Source organism: Equus quagga, chromosome 4 (assembly GCF_021613505.1).
Source record: "Equus quagga isolate Etosha38 chromosome 4, UCLA_HA_Equagga_1.0, whole genome shotgun sequence".
Taxonomy (NCBI): Eukaryota; Metazoa; Chordata; class Mammalia; order Perissodactyla; family Equidae; genus Equus; species Equus quagga.
The window spans coordinates 66,789,747-66,809,102 of record NC_060270.1 but is presented as its reverse complement, the minus strand read 5'-3'; positions in this window follow the sequence as shown (position 1 = coordinate 66,809,102).

Here is a 19,356-nt window from a genome sequence, read left to right as displayed (position 1 = left end):
GAAGTCTCATTACCTCTTAAACTTCAGTTTGCTCATTTACAAAAAATACTGTGATGCCTACTTGACAATGTTATGTTAAGATTAATAAAATAAGGTACTTAGCAGTGCACCTGATTCATAGTAGATGGTGAATAATTTTAATTTCTTGTTTGGTTCCTTTCTCTTTTGTTGAAAGGCATGTCATTCTCTGTCACTGCCTTTTAGTTTGCCTGGTGCTTCTCATGGTATTTGCATTATCACAACATTATGTAACACAGAGTGGTGCTGCAATCCTCGTCTTCAAATCTTAGCCACATAACTAGTTGTGTGATATTGGACAAGTTATGAAACCTGAGATTCTTGTTTTAATTGTCAACAAAACAGGAGTAAATGAAATAGCATTAAATAAAACTACAGAATTAAAAAAATCTTAGTAATTTTTTATACCAAGCCTCACCCTGAAACCCTCCACTGTTACCACTTACCACATTTGTGACTAGCCCCATATCCAAAGGAACTGAGTATTAACCAAATAATTAGATTATTAGCATCTTCTTTGTATGTTAGCTGCCACCCCATTTTTTCAGATCATTTGTTATTATTTCTCTGTTAAAATTGTTTCAAATGGTAAGGATTTCAGATACCAATCTGTGATGCTGCAAAGGATGAAAGAGGTAATATTAGGAAACACAATATATGATTAGTGACTAGTTGACGTTGCCTCTTCATAAAATTGAGCTTTGTAGTGGAACTATCACTGGGCTAAAAACAAGCTGGCTGAATAAGAATAGATCTTCAGGGAAAGATAGTGAAAAGCAAAGACTCCTCTTATTCAGTGCTTTCTGGTCCATAGAAGGCCTAGGGAGAATACATGCCTGGGCTTCAGTTAAGGAACTGAACAAGGAGGCAGGGAAGACAGCCATAATTTGACCATCTTCTCAACGAAAAACCATTAAATTATCCACCCTTTGCAATTCCATGCAATAGGATGTGATTGAAAGAACAAGGTCTTGAGGATCAAAGAGAATGTGTTTGAAACTGTGCTCTACTATTCTGTGGTCTTGGTCGAGTTACTCTTCCTGTGTGAGCCTCCTCATTGAGGAAGACTCAGCTCTGGGTGTGTCTATTGGGGGAATGATGTCTGCAATATGGCAGAATAGGAAGCCTTAGACCCTTCTTCATTCATCAGAGACATTGATTCAACAATACACAAACCAATTCCTTTTGTCAGAAATCCATAAGCCAGTTAAGAGGTTGTGGTATGAACCTCTAGATGCCTAGGGGCCACTAAGAATAAAATAGAGCTGAGCAGCATGCTGCTGTTCCAGAGGAGCTGTGATACAGAAGACAAACTGATACAACAGGAGGGAAGAGAAAAGTAGAGCATGTTTCCAGTGTACGGGCATTATAGGGGGCTGCCCAAGAGAATTATTTCTGTCTTACCTCTCAGAGAGATGACAGACCTGAAATAATCTAGGTGCCTGGGAGCTGTTGAGAACAAAAGAAGCTGATAGGCATGCTGCTACCTCAGAAGACTCATGGTAGTGCAGACAGACAATAGAAAAACCAAGAGAATATGAGCTCCTGAGGAAGAGACACTGAAAAATCCCTCTAATTAAGAATCTATATGCACAAATCCAGAGAAGGCACATCTGCAAAAAAGATTTGAGAGGCCCCCAGAATCTCTAGCCTGGCTGATTGGTGAAGGTTGTTCCCTGTACAAAGGCAATTCGTAAAGACTAATAGAGGATGCTAGTTTTTCAAATGCACAGATACCAACAGAAAGTTACAAGGATCATGAAGAGGCTGAGAAAAATGGCCCAAAGGAACAGAATAAATCTCCAGACACTGACCCTAAAGAAAGGAGGTAAATGAATTACCTGATAAAGTATTCAAAATAACAGTTATAAAGGTGCTCAAAGAGCTCAGCAAAGCAAGACACAAACAAAGTGAGAATTTCAACAAAGAACTGGAAAGTTTAAAAAACAACAAAACAAAAATGTTGGAGCTGATGAATGAAATAACTGAACTGAAAAATTCACTAGAGAGGTTAAACATCAGACTTGATAAAGAAGAAGAAAGAAGTAGCAAACTCAAATATAAGTCATTTGAAAGTATACAGGTAGAGGAGCAAAATGAAAAAAAGAGTGAAAAAGAATGAAGAAATCCTAAAGGAATTATGGGACCCCAATGTGAGGACTACTATATGCATTATCAGAGTCCCAGAAGAGACAGAGAACTCAGTAGGAGGTTTTTTCAAAGAAATAATGGCTGAAAACTTTCCAAATCTGGTGAAGAAAATCCACATCCAGATTTAAGAAGACCAACTCCTTCCAAATAAGATGAACCAAAGAAGTACACACCAAGAAGTTTAGAAATTTTAGTCAAATTTTCAAAAGTCAAAGACAAAGAATTTTCAAAGTAGCAAAAGAAAAGTGACTAAGTCACATACATGGAATCCTTATAAGACAATCAGCAGATTTCTCAGCATGAACCTTGCATTCAGGAAGGAAATTGGATGATATATTCAAAGTGCTTAAAAAAAAAATGTTACAAAAGAATACTATATCTGGAAAACGTCTTCTCCCAAAATGAAAGAGAGATAAAGAAAAAACAAAAGCCGGGGCAGTGCATCACCACTAGACCTGCCCTTACAAGAAATGACAAAGAAGCACTTCAAGTTGAAATGAAAAAATGCTAAACAGCAATGTGAAAGCATAGGAAAGTATAAATCTTGCTGTTAAAGATAAATATATAGAGAAATACAGAATACTCTAGTACTGTAATGGTGGCATGTAAATCACTTTTCATTCTGATACAGAATTTAAAAGACAAAAGCATATAAAATAACTATAAAATATGTTAGTAGATACACAATGTAAGATGCCATTTGTAACATCAAGAACGTAATGTGTATGGGAAAGAGAAGTAAAAATGTAATTTTTATGTCATTGTAGTCAAGTTGTTATCAGCTTAAACCAGATTGTTATAACCATAATATAATTTATGTAAGCCCCTTGATAATCACAAAAGAAATGCCTGTGGAAGATACAAAAAAGAAAATGAGAAATGAAACAAAGCAGGACACTACAAGAAAATCAACAAAACACAAATGGAGACAGCAAGAGAGAAAAAGAGCTACAGGATAGACAGAAAACAGTCAACAAAATGGCAAGAGTAAGACTTTCACTTTTAATCACCAGGAAAACTCAACCTTGAATAACATGAACCACCCTACACAATTCCCAAGACAGCGGATATTCATAGATTTTTGGAGTGTCACATCTAACTTTTCTTTATTCATATGTGCTAAGGAAGAGAGCTGAATCTCCTTCATTTTTATATTTTCAAAGTTTGGAACAATGTCTGGTACTCAAAAAATACTTCTTATATGGAAATGAAAAGAGAAGCTCCAATTTATTGAAATCACCACTTAAGTATAGGGACTGATTTTGGCCACTGATTGTGGAAGGAAAGGAAGGAAACTTTGCAAATTCATTTTCTGTGCTGAATTGTCTATTGGATACGTTACAAACATTATACTATTTAGTCCTTATAACAAACACAAATTAAAAATATACTAAAACATAATATGTGGTAGATATTAAAATTAAAATATTTTGTTTTTCTTATGAACACAGAAAATTTTTGATAATTGCCTGATTTCACCTAAATTTTTTTACTATACATTTTAATATCATCTTAGAATTTTTGATCAATATATCACCAAAAACTTTGTTCCAATGTTGAGAAAAGAATTTAAAATAAATATCTTACTAACAGTGAATGCTCCTTTCTTGATTTTTGCCTCTTCATATTCTCTAGTTCATTCAGTCAACTCTTCAGCATTTTCCTCTAAAGATTTCACAAACTCATTCCTTTTTCTCCCATTTTACTACCAGTAAGCTGGATTAGACTCTGTTATCTTTCTCCCACACGTCTTGGATAGCCCCCAACTCCTTATCTCTTTACATCCATCCTCATTCTCTCTAACTCACTTTTCACGCTTTTCCCAGGGTGTCTTATATAATATAAATCATCAATAAGACCTCTAAATCACCCTGTTCCTTTGGGAATAAGTACGATTATCTTTAGAAATCATCTCTTTTAGATTAGACTGTGAAATCTTTGAAAATGGTTTTTTTGTTTGTTTTAACTGGTAAGATGGTATTGAAAGTGATATTTGGGATCTGGAAACAGATAAAATAAATACCTGCCTGACTTCAACTGTAGAACCCCATGCTAGCTGTCTGATATTGAACAAGTTGCAAAATTTCTATAGTCCTCACTTTCCCGCATCATAAATGGAGACAATAATAGAACCTTCTACTTGAGAGTTCAGCTAACCCACTGCATGGTATTGCTGCCTCAACATCTATTTTGTTTGATCAAGCGGCCTATGGGGCCTTAAAATGCCATAATCCCTCATGCAAATGCATGCCCTCCGTAGCAGCCTACAGAGCTACCAAGAAATGTAAGTTCCTGATGACAAATAAAAATGACAAGCAATAAGATACATTGGAGTATATGAGGAAGCCATTTGGTGTAAACTTAATTCAGCCTGACTTTCTTTCTCCAAAAGGGCCTGACGTGGCTGTTGAGCATGCATTGTATATCTGCTTTAAGCATGTGCTGTGTCCCAAAGACAAGAACAAATGGCCTTAAGATAAAGGTGCAACTTCCCCCACATTGGCATTTCCTTAAGGATAAGCATCTCTCCCTAGGTTAGAAATTGGTTGCTTCACTCACCTGTGACCACCCAGCCGGAGACAACAGACCTGACACCCTGCTGTGTCTACCCAGACAGCAGACCTACTACCTGCTGTGTCCATCAATCGCTGTGCCAACAGAGCAGTCTCGTGAATGTTGTAAAGGAGACATTTCAATCATATATGAAACATGCTCTTTGAGGGTATATAACAACTCTGTACACCCCACTTCTTTGGTGCCCTTCCTTCCTTGGGGAAGGAAGGTCTTGGACTGGGATAGTCCTCAGATCTGGCTCAGAATAAACTCATCCCAAATTTTCATTTATAGATTGGTTATGGATTATTTTCATCAACACTGATATGACTTCCCAACAGCCTTTGTGATAAACAGTCTCCTCCATCTCTCAGGACCTTCCCTTGTTTACCTGTCAGATAAGACCCCCAAGGAGCTCACTAAAATCTCCTCTTTTTGGTTTGAATTTATCAATCTGAACCTAGCCTGGGAATTTGGAAGCACTCCACCCCTAAACCCTGAGAAAGGCATGTCCCCAGGTCCTGCTGCTCTCTCTGCTTTCATCCTGCCTTGACCTGACTGTGTGACCCCTCAAGGCATATCACATACTTCCTCAAGGACTTGTGAGTAATAAACTTCTTTATTTCATTCCTTTGTGGTCTTTTGTTGAACCACGTCTTGCCATCTGACACTCCACAGCTCTACTTAACAAATGTTAATTTAACAAATCACAAGTGCACCTAATAAACTTTTTGTACTAATTATGAGCTTAGCAGAATGTCTGATACATCCTAAAAATTAAAGAGATTTTAGCTGTTAAACTGTAATTCCGGTTAGTAGAATAGTGAGTCACATTACAGTAGTGAGTGGCTGAGTGGTTCAGCTTTGGGTATTTGAAATAATGAATATAGATATAATAGCCTTCAAAACTGAAAAATTTGATAGTCACGTCCACTTCAAGATATCTGAGTACCCGAGCATATAATCATTTTATGATCCTAGAGTAGTTGTACCCATCCCAACTTCTCCAATTCTTTTATGTGCACCCTTATTCAACTGAAATAAGCTCAAGTGGCTTAGAATTAAGAGGATAAGAAATTGATTCTTGGGGCATTGTATTACTACTTACTATTTGAGAGCCTTATTCACAAAGTCCATGATTTACAAAGGATGTTTTCTTAGATGATAAAATATTTGTTATTTGTTTATTAAACTTAAAGCCAACACATTCTTGATTTTCTCCACCAAAAAAAGAAATAATAAAAACAAAAACAGGGAGGTTGAGAATTGAAGAATACTGATGTGGATAGTGGAAATACTTCTCAGTAGGAGAGAACCACACAAATCATCAGGATTGCATGCTGACTTCTATTAACTCTCAAAAATATGATAATTATTAGGCACTTAAATAAGCGTACTATTCTCATTGTGTGATTGTTTTTGTTCCTATTCCACAACTATTATCTCCTTGCTCTTTAGGAAGTAAATCACATCTTTGAGGTCTGACTTTGTAATCATCCTTTATAGAATTTTATTAGATTCCCTATTTTGTGCCTGAACTGAAAATGGTACTTTTTAAAAGCGATGCCTCCTGCCTACTGAAGATCAAATGCAGCAAAAATCTCTGACCTTTGAAAGTGTGGGTGTAATAGTCAGATCGAAGGACAGAAATCAAACAGGAGATAGATGAAATAAGCTATTTTTTTATGACAAGCGTTGATCTTTTCTGTAGCTGCAAATTCCCAGGAAAGTTCTCCTTGATTTCCAAGGTCATTAAGCAACAAAATAGAGACAAAGTCAAACTAACTCTATCTGCCATTCTGGGTAGAGATTTTCCATGAGTCTGGCAGCTCAGCTACATGCCAGGTATGTGACTTTGGGAGAGCCTCTCTTTCCTCTGTAGGAAGTGTGACTGTTCAGTTTGATAATTTTTTTTTCAAAGGGATTTCTATTTCTAGGATGATATTTTAGGAGGTGATTTATGGCAAGGGTCTCAGGAATGAATTACATCCTTTGGAATAAAGGATGCAAAAAAAAAATTGCAAAAAAGGTCATTTCCTGGGCAAAAGGAAGCTGATCAATAAGCATGCAGAGGTTGTCCTGTGTCTCCCACTCTTCCCTCCAATCTTATAATTGATTTTACGGCTTGTGCATGATACTTTTTCAAAGCATTTATAACTCCCTGCATGAACATAAACTTGTGAAAAATGTTCTTGAGAGGTTCAGAATTGTTTTCACAAAGAAGAAGAGGATAAGTGACTCCCTACTATGCTCAACTTCTCTTCTCTGGGCACAAGGCTTCATAAGGCAGGCCGTGACTCAGGGTGCATGGAGGGGATTGTGGAGATCTGGGTTACTTAATGTGTGTTTAGTGGAGAATGTGCTAGGTAGTGCTGAACTTGAATTAAGAAATAATGATAGGGGCCGGCTCAGTGGCATAGTGGTTAAGTTCACATGCTCCACTTCAGTGGCCCTGGGTTCGTGGGTTCAAATCCTTGGCACAGACCTATACACTGCTCATCAAGCTGTGCTACAGAGGCATCCCACATACAAAATAGAGGAAGATTGGCACAGATGTTAGTTAAGCAACAATCTTCCTCAAGCAAAAAGAAGAAGATTGATGATGGACGTTAGCTCAGGTCAGATCTTCTACACCAAAAAACAAAAAAGCAAAAAAAAGAAAAAGAAAAGAAATAGTTATAGTGGGGAAAGCAGAACTGGGATGGGCTTCGTAAGCTTAGGTACAGAGCCAGATGGTGTTGAGAACCCAGAAAAGATGAAAACCAAAGACTGTATGTAATATTAGGATTCCAACTCTAAGCTCTTAGCCCTATGTTTGCTTGAGTGAGTAGAGTAGTTGGGTGACTATAACCTGTAGTTGTACTGATACAAAGTTATGCTGCACTTAGTATAAAATATCCATTTACTTCTGTAAAAAGTATTATCTGAGTGGTAACCTGTATTTCCCAGAGATACCTCATTTAAAATAAAATTGCTCTAGCTTATTCAATCATTTTTATCTGTTACTCTTCATGAGATTAAAACACAGACTAACTTGTGGAAACAGCATCAGACTTGAGGTCAAAAAGACAAGTTCTAGCAAGTACTAGCTATTTGACATTGGATAAGTTAATTCATCTCCATTAATTTATATAAAAATCGGTGTTATAATGTGTTCTCAAAGTAATATATATTTAAATCTACTATTATGTTTACTAGTACAAAATTGGTCTTAAAAATTTTAGGTGAAACTTTGAATGAAAATAGCTATGATTGCACAGGACAAGGCATTAGTTGGGTGAGAAAGAGGGTACACTGCTGTAACCAAGGTCTAGAGAAATTAAGATGACCAGAGGGACACCAGGGCTGTGCCAGAAGTGAGTGACAAAAGTTGTCATACAAAGACTACACTGCATCTTCCAAAGTCATATGCATTCTGTCACATTTTCTTTCAGTTTGACCTTGGACCACGACTGCCCCAGAGTGACCCTGAAAAACCGAGTTATGTCATCTTTTGGTTAACAGAGCCCCAGTCTTTGACATTCAGGTGAGAGATTTCCTGTACAATAGTCTGATAGTCTTACTTGAAAAAAAAATTAGAATCCAATTACTATCTCTGCACTCACCTTCAGGAGGTCCATTAAGAGTTACACTATATATTGTTTTGGGGAGTTGGCACTAAATTAGGAGATAAGAGTAAGGTACTGTAGTAAAAGACAAACACTGAGTGAGCAATAAAGTAATTTCATTCTATGGTTCACTCCCCCATATATCCTTCAAATGCTAATTAACAAAAGCCATAGATTTACCTTGCCTGATGAAACAGTTCAATTAAAGCTATAGTTATATTGAATGATTTAAGATTGGAGATTTTGTGACATGACATCATCTTAATATTAGAGGGAGAAGAAATAAAGCACAACTAATTCTCTGTCACCAGTCCTAGTGGCCTAGTAGCTAAGATTCAGCACTCTCGTTAGCATGGTCCAAGTTCGTTTCTTGGTCAGTTGTCACACTGTGACATCTGCATGTTGCTGCAATGCTGAAGCTATGCCATCAGTATTTGAAATACCAACAGGGTCGCCTATGGTGGTTGCAGCAGAGCTTCCAGACGAAGAAGGACCTGGCCACCCACTTCTGGAAAATTGGCCATGAAAAGCCTATGAATAGCAGCAGAACATTGTCTCACACAGTGCCAGGAGGTGGGAGGATGGCTCAAAAAGACCAGGGAAGAATCAAATTGATGGCACTAACAACAACATACTCTGCCATAATGGGCTTATTTATAATAAATCCTTCGGGAACCTCATTTCAATTGACTTGTACTCTTCATTAATAGTGAACAAACAAATTTTTCTACGGGATATTATTGGAATCATTCTCTTTCTTCCAAAGACATTAGATATTTCAAGATATTTGAACTTAGAATGTTCACAAGAAATAGTAATAGTAATCACTTAAAACTTACATAAAAACGTCTATCTAGTATTCAGCAAAAGTTAGTGATAATGAAGAAAGCAGAAGTTCATAAAGAAGTAATTGTGGGGAAGTTTTTTTTGAATATCATTTATTCATAGACGATAAAAGACATGGAGGAGGAAATATCTGTGCCAAAGTCTAAAAGATGAAATATAAACACTACTTTATGAATGTTCTGGAGGGCAGGGAACAGGAGGGCAAAAGATAGGAATAGGAAAGGAAATTTCAGCAAGTGTGAAGGTAAATTAGAAGAGAGAACACAGAACATGGCAGCAGCTTCAATTAATTCTTGTTCAAAAAGATTTGCTTATTAACTATTTTGTTTCTTGATAATTATACTGATACTTTGCAGTCCCTGTAAGGCATTTACAAATATTCTTTATTTTTTAGATTATGTGATGTGTAACAGTGCATCATCAAATTATATCATGATGAAAACAAATTCAAATTATCAAATATTTGAAAAAACGAATAACTATTGAATAGCTCCAGTAATTGGCATTATATACACAATTATTACAATTACCTATTGTTGGAAAAATTTACTGAAAGTTCTAGTCTTACATTGAAAAACTGGTGAAAGTACTGACAGTAGTTAACTCTTACATTCCACATCCTACCAGAATCACTGTGTGGAGAGAAAGAGAAGAGAAAGAAGGAGAAAATGATAATCCTTGTTTGGGTAGACATGAAGAAAAGTGCTTTCAGAAAAGACCCCATATTGCTCCTCCATTCTTTTTTTTTTTTTTTTTTTTGAGGAAGACTGGCCCTGAGCTAACATCCTTGCCCATCTTCCTCCACTTTATATGTGGGATGCCTACCACAGCATGGTGTGCCAAGCGGCGCCATGTCCGCACCCGGGATCTGGGCAGTGAAGCTCGGGCCGCCGAGAAGAGGAACATGTGCACTTAACTGCTGTGCCACCGGGTCGGCCCCTGGCCTCCATTCTTAAAAGCAGGGAATAATCAGTACACCTCATAAAACTTCGAGGTGGAATTTGATGAGGCTGATCTATCTTTAGGTCTATGAATCTCAGTGGATATGGCACCGAGAGGATAGCCAGAAGGTATGCCCATCCACCCCTTCAGTGCCTTGAATGGATTTCTAGTCTTTTTTGCACTTTGAACATCTTATCTCAATATATGATTGTTAATTATTATGAAAGATAGCTTCCATGGATACTATCTAAATTTTTTAAATTTTAAAACATTTATAGTTTCATGGGCTCTGATCTGGGCACACAGAATTATATAAGGGCCAACCCAATCAGCTATTTGCTGAAAATTCACATATTAAGGAAAAACAAATTTAGGGAGTCATTATAGGACTTTTAGGTGTCTATCTGTGGAGGACCTGAGGAAAGGAGAGTTTCTTCAATTGCTCCTACTATATCCCATCCTTTGTCCTTCATTATGTCAATACTTTTCCTGACAAGGACGCACCAAATATTCTTAGTATATCATAAAGTATTTAAAATAATGTCAAATAAAATCTCCTTTTAAACCTTCATGTAATGAACATTCCATTTTATTCTTCAGAGAGGTTCTGTAACTATTTATAGAGAGTGTGCAGTGATATTCTTTTATCTTCAGTAACCAATGAAGGCTAATGGTTTCTTTGAACTAGAATTTAGATTCTCTCAGCTCTGACATTGTGCCAAAGGATATTTAACTGGCCTATGAGGGTCACAGATTAATCACTGATAAGAGGCCATACATCATAACCAACTGCACCAGGCTCAGACAGCATAAGAAATGCCTTTTCACAGGCCCTCAGTTATATTAATTAAAAAGTAGTATACACTGTAAACTTCTTGAGTGTAATACTACTAAATGTTTGGGATCTTGGAGATGGGTTTTTTCTCAACACCTGAATACCAAGGAGTTTTGTGACATTTAGTCAGCAATGTCCATATCCGAAGTTGTAAGTGGTAACAGATATCCTGTGTGGATGATTGAATAGGACTATCATCATTCAAAAATTATGGTCCATTGGGGCCAGCCCAGTGGCATAGTGGTTAAGTTTGAGCACTCCGCTTTGGCAGCCCTGGGTTGGCAGGTTCAGATCTGGGCGCACACCCAGCACCACTCGTCAAGCCATGCTGTGGCAGCATCCTACGTAAAGAAAGGAAGATTGGCACAGATGTTAGCTCAGGGCCAATCTACCTCACAAAAAAAGAAAAAAAATTATGGTCACTTGTCAAAAATATTCACTCACAAATTCATTCACCCAACAACAGACCAAAATGGTTTTAGAATAAATTTTATAACCCTTTCTGACAAACAATCCTTATCTTAGTAAGATAACTATTCCAAAGACCTGAGGAGGGAGTAAAATTCCAAATTAATTTTATGAAGAAGTATAATTTTATACAAAAGATGAAAAACATACAAAACTAAAATTATATGCTAGTTGTCTTTATCAGGTTGTAAAAATTTGCCAAATATATACTTAATAATATCTTGGTAGCCCAAAAAAGATGAAACCTTATGCTGATAACAATTATAAACTAGTACAAGACATAAACAACAGCTTGAATGTGCTGGAGAACAACAAAAAACACATGGGAATGGAAGAGGATTCATCCTTGAAAGACAAGAACTACATTGACTAAGATCTATGTTGATCTGCTTTTTCTCCTGAATGCACTGTCCAGGCTAAGTATCAATGATTGAAGCTTTCAATTTTAGAAATTAGAACAAGAAGAGCAAATTAATCCTAAATAAATTAAAGGAAGTAAGTAAAAACAAGAGCAAAAATCAATGGACTAAAAAACAAACCCTAGAGTAAGTCAACAATACCAAAAATGCTTAAGAAAAGATTAATAAAATTGATAAACTCCTTTAAGACTGAAAGAGAGAGAGTCAACAAATTGCAAGAGCAGGAATAAAATGAATTTATTTACCTGAATAAATGTAAAGTATAAAGGCTAAAGACTCTTTGCACAGTAAAAGGCAATAAAGGATTATTATTATTAACAACTCTATGGCAATGACGTTGTTGTCAATTTAGACAAATAGACAAGGTCCAGGGGATGGGGTGGGGAAGCAACAGATTAAATGCTAAGAATTTGAAAGGAACAAATAATAAAAGAAGGGACAAATCAAAAGACAATAACATTGATAAGAACAAATCCAACAAAATAAATCTGATTATTTGAAAATATTAAGAAGGACACATCTCTACAAAGACAGATCAAAAAACAAAACAAAGCAAAAAGATGCAAATAAATACTGAACCTTAAAAGGGAAATATTCAGATACAACGTATAGTTTAAAATAATAATAAATCATCAATCACTATACACTAGCATATTTAAAAATCTATGAAGTGATTAAATCTTTGGAAATTATAAAATGCCAAAATTGTTGCAAGTGAAAAATTTAAAATGAAAACATTTTCTGTTATAAATAAAGATCCATTTGGTATTTAGATTTTAAATGTTAAGATATTTATTTGATTCAACTTCATAAAAACATGCCTGCAAAAGTGAGATAATAAATTTATGTCAAAGCTAAATCTTCTGATTTTTATTTGTTTTCTTTATTATATTTTGTTGCTATTGTTTTTTCTTGAATAAACTACCAACAGAAGGACTGACAGGTGATGATTAACAAATCTACAATTATGAATGAAGTCAATCCTAAATTGATAAAGATAAATACAATTTTGACATATTACCGTCTTCTATAACACCAACTTTTATGACATTTTAATAATTTTATAAAATATAAATTTTAAACAAAGTTTTGGATAATTAGTGGGTTGTAGACATAGTTTTTTCATAAAGCGATTTTTCACCTGTAGCATCCTCAACTCTCTTCTTAAAAGAAAAACGTGTAAGGAAACGTGGCACTATGTCAGGTAAGATGGCAGAGCTGAGTTTGACTAACTTGGGATCCTCACTAATTCATTAAATAACCAAATTTCCTTATTTGGTGCAACAGCCCATTAATTTTTTTCTCAATAGACCACTAAGGGATTTATAACTCAGAGCCTAAAAAATAAATCTATTGGTTACAAGATGATTGATTTATGTTTCTTATTTAATAAATTATTTTCTTTAAATACATTAACGAAATAAAAGATGTACAAGTTATTGATAAATTATGAAAATTAGCCAACAAATGTTGCTTAAGAATAGGCATCTCTGAGACACTAAGCCTTTTGTGTTTTCCCTAACTCCTTCCCTTCTCAGATGTAATCACTTCTAGAAATTTGCTTTGATTGTTCCATTGCTACCCTCTTTCTCTGCCTCTGTCTCTCTCTGTATATACACATATAAATATAACATAAATCGTTATATATATGCACATACATGTGTGTACACATTGAAATGTGTATTTTCTCATTTATGTATCATTTATGTATGTATTTGCATTTTCTCACGAATTGTATCATTTAATTTTCAATGAGTGAAATCAATTATATTTAAAATATATAATATTTTATCTTGATGAATCATGCTGTATTTCCATCTACGACTTTAAATTACTTATTAAGAATTTTATTAATATATATTATGAAGACATTTGGTGAGGTTTCTTCAAACATACTTTAGATTTTTGTTGTTACAGTAAATTTTATTTTAAAAGTTGAAGTTTATGTTCTTGGTTCTGCATATCAATGAATTTATATTTGTGTTGTAACTTTATGCCCAACACATTTGTTAACCTGTGTTATAATTACTAGCAATTTACCTGCAGATACTCTTGGTTTCTATTGCAAAAATAAAATCAATTACAAATAGAGAAAGTATTGTTTCATCCTTTCCAATTTATATATTTTTTTCTTCCTTCTTTCCATCTTCCCTCCCTCCCTTCCTCCTTCTATAGCAGAACAACTAAATACTAAGGCTTTATCTTCTATATAACTCTATAATATAGAAATAATAAACATCTCTGGTCTTTCTTGCTATTACACAAAGTAAAATAAACACTATTTGGCTTACTATCTAGGCTGTTGCCTTGTGGGGAGCAAGTGAGAATACACACACACAGTGAACACTAAAAAGTACTGAATAAAGGTAAGATATAATTTAAATTTTAAAAAATACACAGTACATGATTTCACTAGTCTATAATATTTAATGTCTAATATATGTTAAGTAATTATATGAGGCAGTCTCTCAGTTAAGCTAATCTCTTTGGTTACTTCACAGATTACAAACACATTGCGGATCATTCCACCTTTTCATTACATCTGGTCTGACCTTTCTATAACCAGTCAAAGCATTTGCTTAGTGTTTTTAGACATAATCGTCAACGTTTTATATTTTCCACATTTGCATATTTTGACAATACATTATATACTTGCCCCTTTGACTAAGGAAACGTTTTATTTTTGGAGAAAGTATTGGCATGACTTCTGTACTGATTCCAAGGATTCTACTTCATCAGAGTAGGCACGTTTTTCAGTTCAGTGCTCTGTCCTCGGTACCTGGGACATGGTGGTTGCTCAATCAACACTTCTTGACTGTTTGAACAAAAATTCCAGTTTCCTGTTTAAGTACTAATTCCTTCAGTTTAAGATTTCAAATCAAGAAAGCAAATAACAAAAACTTAACCACATAAGACTTCCGGCTTTCATACTTTAAGAAAGCATCGGGGAAAAAATGTCGGTTATCAACAAAGGGAAAAGGAATATCATGATGTAGTTGATTGTGAGAAAATACAAATCAATTCAATTAAGTATAATTCACATGTATTTATTGATGGCTTTACAACTAGTGAAACGCTGTAGTTTAGATGTCCTAGATTGAAGGAACTCCATCTAAGCCAGTGTTTTCTCAACCAGGGACCATAAAGGACGCACTAAGGGCATTTGAACCCTTCAGAGAGAGACCCTTTCAGATGTCATAGCTCTGATGTAAGGTATTTCCCAGCTCTCAAGTGTTTTCAGTCTCTTGACCTCTTCCCCAGCTCCTATTCCTTCATTTGGAAAACATCTAATACATCACTAGCTAGTTTGGTCACTAGAGGTAAAAAAATGAAAAGAGTGTGCACCCTTAAGGAGATCAAAATGCTGTGTGGGAGACAGACTACACGCAGATAATTATCAAACGAATTCTAAGTAAATGTAAAAGAAACACACTTGGTACACTGGGGAAATATAAGTTTTTAAGGTTTTTGCGATAATGGGTAATACTATAGGTGTAGAACAAACAAAATACTAAACCGTCAAATAAAGAAAATAAAAATAAATTAGCTATATATTTTGAGAGAGAGATAACAGTTATTGAATGTTACTATATGTCAAGTACTGTTCTAATTTCTATTCATATATTGATTATTTTAATTCTGCTAACAACTCAGTAAAGAAGGTACTACTGTCCACCCCTTTTACAGATAATTGAACTCAGGCACAGTGTAATTAAAACACTGACCCCAGGTCACACAGCTTGTAAGAGGTAGAGTCTGGATTTCACCTTACTTAGTCTTGCTCCAGAGGTAGGATCTTAATCCTCACTCTATACTCTGTACTACCTCTAAACAGCAAACACTTAATGCATGCCCATCCCTTTCCTCTTTGTGCCAGAAGAACCAGATCAGAGGAAATGAGCCTACTTGATATCTCAGACTCAATTGTCTGCAGAAGTCGAAAAGAAAATTTAAATAAATGGTAGTCGCCGTCATGAATCTGGAAAGAAAAGAGCCTGCACAGAGGGGAAACCACTCTTCCTCCCTTTCCCTTGTTTTGAGTACAAACTGGGCCCAGTGTTGCCAGATCTTGCAGTTTGTTAAGTTAAAATGGAAATATGGGATTATTTATAGACTCGCCTTATTTTTATATGTTGGTATACAGAGAATATTAGCTGTCCATCCATATTTTTTCATGTTAACGAAGTTTAGAAAGGCATGTTGGCTACCCAAGTATGCCATCCAACTTACCATAAAACGATCCTTCTCTTTCCTGGTTAAATTCGCAAGCAGCTACTGAATAATGCCATCTTACCTAGAGATAAAAAGGAAGCCAAAAGGAGAAAATATGAAACCACAAATTGCCACTTGGAGAGGCCTTATGATGAAATCTGCAGAGTTGCAGTGCTAATAGGTAATCCAATATCACACGGTCCCACCCTCATCCCTGAAGTTCACATTTTCTCAAGTCTATCCATCCCTAAAATTTCTGAGGCCATATGATACTTCAGCATATGTTTCTAAGATGGTCAGGGAGCATTTGGATAGAAGTCCCCAGTTTCTACAGTCAGTTGACATTTTCTATAGTGACAGCTTCTAGAAAGGAATGGAATTCTGGAGCAGTGGATCATCTTGGTCAAAGTTAATTTCGGTTCAAGTTCATGCATGTGTAGTACTAATATCTTATTAAAGAAATCTTTCTCAGCCCTTATATCATGAAGATATGCTCCTAATATTTTCTTGTAAATATTTTAAGTTCAGGTCTCATATTTAGTTCTTTCATCAGCATGGATTTTATTTTTGTGCAAGGTAGAAGGTAGAAATCTATTTTAAACTTTTCCACGTGAATAGCCATATAGTCTAGCATGGTTTATTGAATAGTCCATCTCTTTTGCTTTCCCCATGATTTCTAAATGGGTCTGTGTCACATACAATGTGCCCATGTATAGGAGAATCTACTTCGGGGCTCTCTCTTGTATTCTATAAACCAATGTCACTCTGTCTTAATGAATACTGTCTTACTTTAAGTTATAAAATTCTAAGAGCTACTTTAACTTTGACCCATGAATCTTTAAGTGTTTACTTTTTAATTACCACTACTTCTAAGCATTTGGAAAATGCTATTATTGCTTCTACTTTGACCCAAGAAAAGGTTTTAGCATTGAGGAATTTCATTGAAAAGTTTCCAACAGTTGAAGGTTTTTAGTTTTTATTTTCTTTCGTTTGTTCCTTACAATGTTATTGCATTATTATTGATGATAGGTTATCATACAGTTTATTGTCAAACTCAGGACATTTGCTGTGAACAAAACAAGAGCACCATTAATAATTATGTCAAGATAGCAAGCATATATTCAAACTATACAGGATAAACGGGTATATTTTACCTCATAGAAAAGAAAGTTTTTCTTTCAATATCTTAAAACTTCTTTGTGGGTGTACCATGCTTGCTTGAAGACAGTGTACAGTCCGTCACATTAATAGTCACAGATTATTAATTGTGCTATTGAAATCATTATTTTTTTCTTTTGGATCTAACAAATTTAGACAAGTATATTTTAAATTATACAGTGGTATTTATCTAATTATGTAACCACACATGACATCTGATTTTTCTATTTGTCATCATATTTCTTCAGTTGTTGATTCACAGGTAATGAAGTTGTAAGGTTAGACAAAGTTTATATTCATGGCTATTATAACCTGTTGATCTAGTTTTACTTTTGTAAGTATATTAACATTAACCTTTCCCTCTTATGCTGTCTCATATTAAATTTTCTACTGTTACTATCTTCTGATTCATAGTTACCTGACATTTTTTCCTTTTTTTAAAGACTGCTTTTTAGAGAAGTTTTAGGTTGGCAGCAAAATTGAGAGGGTGGTACATAGGTTTCCAATATAATCTGCTACCTTCACACATGCATATTCTCTCCCATTCCAATATCACTCACCAGAGTGGTACATTTGTTACATACCCAAATTCATCTAAGTTTTCTGCTCTGTTGTCTCCTAGGAGTTCTATAGTTCTGAGTTTTGAATTTAGATCTATGATCCAGTTTGAGTCAAGTTTTGTAAAAAGGTAAGATTTGTGTCTAAATTCATTTTTTTTTTCTTTTTGCATGTGGATGTCTAGTTGTTCCAGCACCATTTGTTGAAAATACTGTCTTTGCTCCATTGTATTGTTCCTTTGTTAAAGATGAGTTGACTATGTTTATGTGGATCTATTTCTGGGATCTTTATTCTGTTTCATTGGTCTATTTGTCTGTTCTTTTGCTAGCAACATACTCTTAGATTATTGTCTTTTTATAGTAGGTCTTGAAGTTAGGTAGTGTCAGTCCTCCAAGTTTGCTCTTCTCCTTCAGTATTGTGCTGACTGTTCTCAGCCTTTTGGCCCATGTAATCTTTAGGATCAGTTTGTTGATATCCATAAAATAACTTGCTGGGATTTTGATTAGGATTTCATTGCATCTATAGATCAAGTTGGAAAGGACTGACATCTTGACAATGTTGAATCTTCCTACCCATGAACATGGAATATCTCTCCATTATTTATTCATCAAAGGGTTGTAGTTTTCTTCATATAAACCTGGTACACATTTTGTTAGATTTATACCTAATTATTTCATTTTTGAGTACTCATATAAATAGTATTGAGTTTTCATTGTGAAATTCCACTTGCTTGTTGTTAAAAAGGAAAGTGATTGACTTTTGTATATTAACCTTGGGTCATGCAAACTTGCCATAATCACTTGTTAGCTCCAGGAAATTTTTGTCAATTATTTTAGGTTTTCCACATAGACGATCATGTAATCTGTGAACAAAGGCAGATTTTTATTTCTTCCTTTCCAATTTATGTATCTGTTATTTCCTTTTCTTGCTTTGTTTCCTTAGCAATGTTCGTGATATTGAAAAAAAGTGGTGAGAGAGGACATCCCTGCTTATAGCATATCTTAGTGGGAAAGCATTGTCTCTCACTATTAAGTATGATATAAGATGTAGATTTTTGCAAATAGTGTTTATCAAGTTTAGAAAATGCCCTCTCTTCCTAGTTGAGTGAGAGTGTTTATTATAAATGGGTGTTGAATTTTGTCAAATGCTTGTTTGCTTCTATAGATATGATCACATGATTTCTTATTTTTATCTATTGATGTGATGGATTATATTAACTGATTGATGGTGGAATATGTTTCTTTTTATATCTTATTGAACTCAATTTGCTAATATTTTGTTGAAGATTTTTCCATCTATCTTCCTGAGAGATATTGATCTGTAGTTTTCTCTTCTTGTATTGTTTTGGTATTAGGATAATGCTGTCCTTACAGAATAAGTTAGGAAGTATCCCCTCTGCACTATTCTCTGAAAGAGAGTACAGAAAATTGATATAATGTTTTTCTTAAATTTTTGGTAGAATTTACCACTGAACCCAACTAGTCCTTGTACTTTCTGCTTTCAACGATGATTAATTACTGATTCAGTTTATTTAATACATATAGGCCTATTCAGATTGTCTATTCTTTCTTGTATGAGTTTTTTTTCA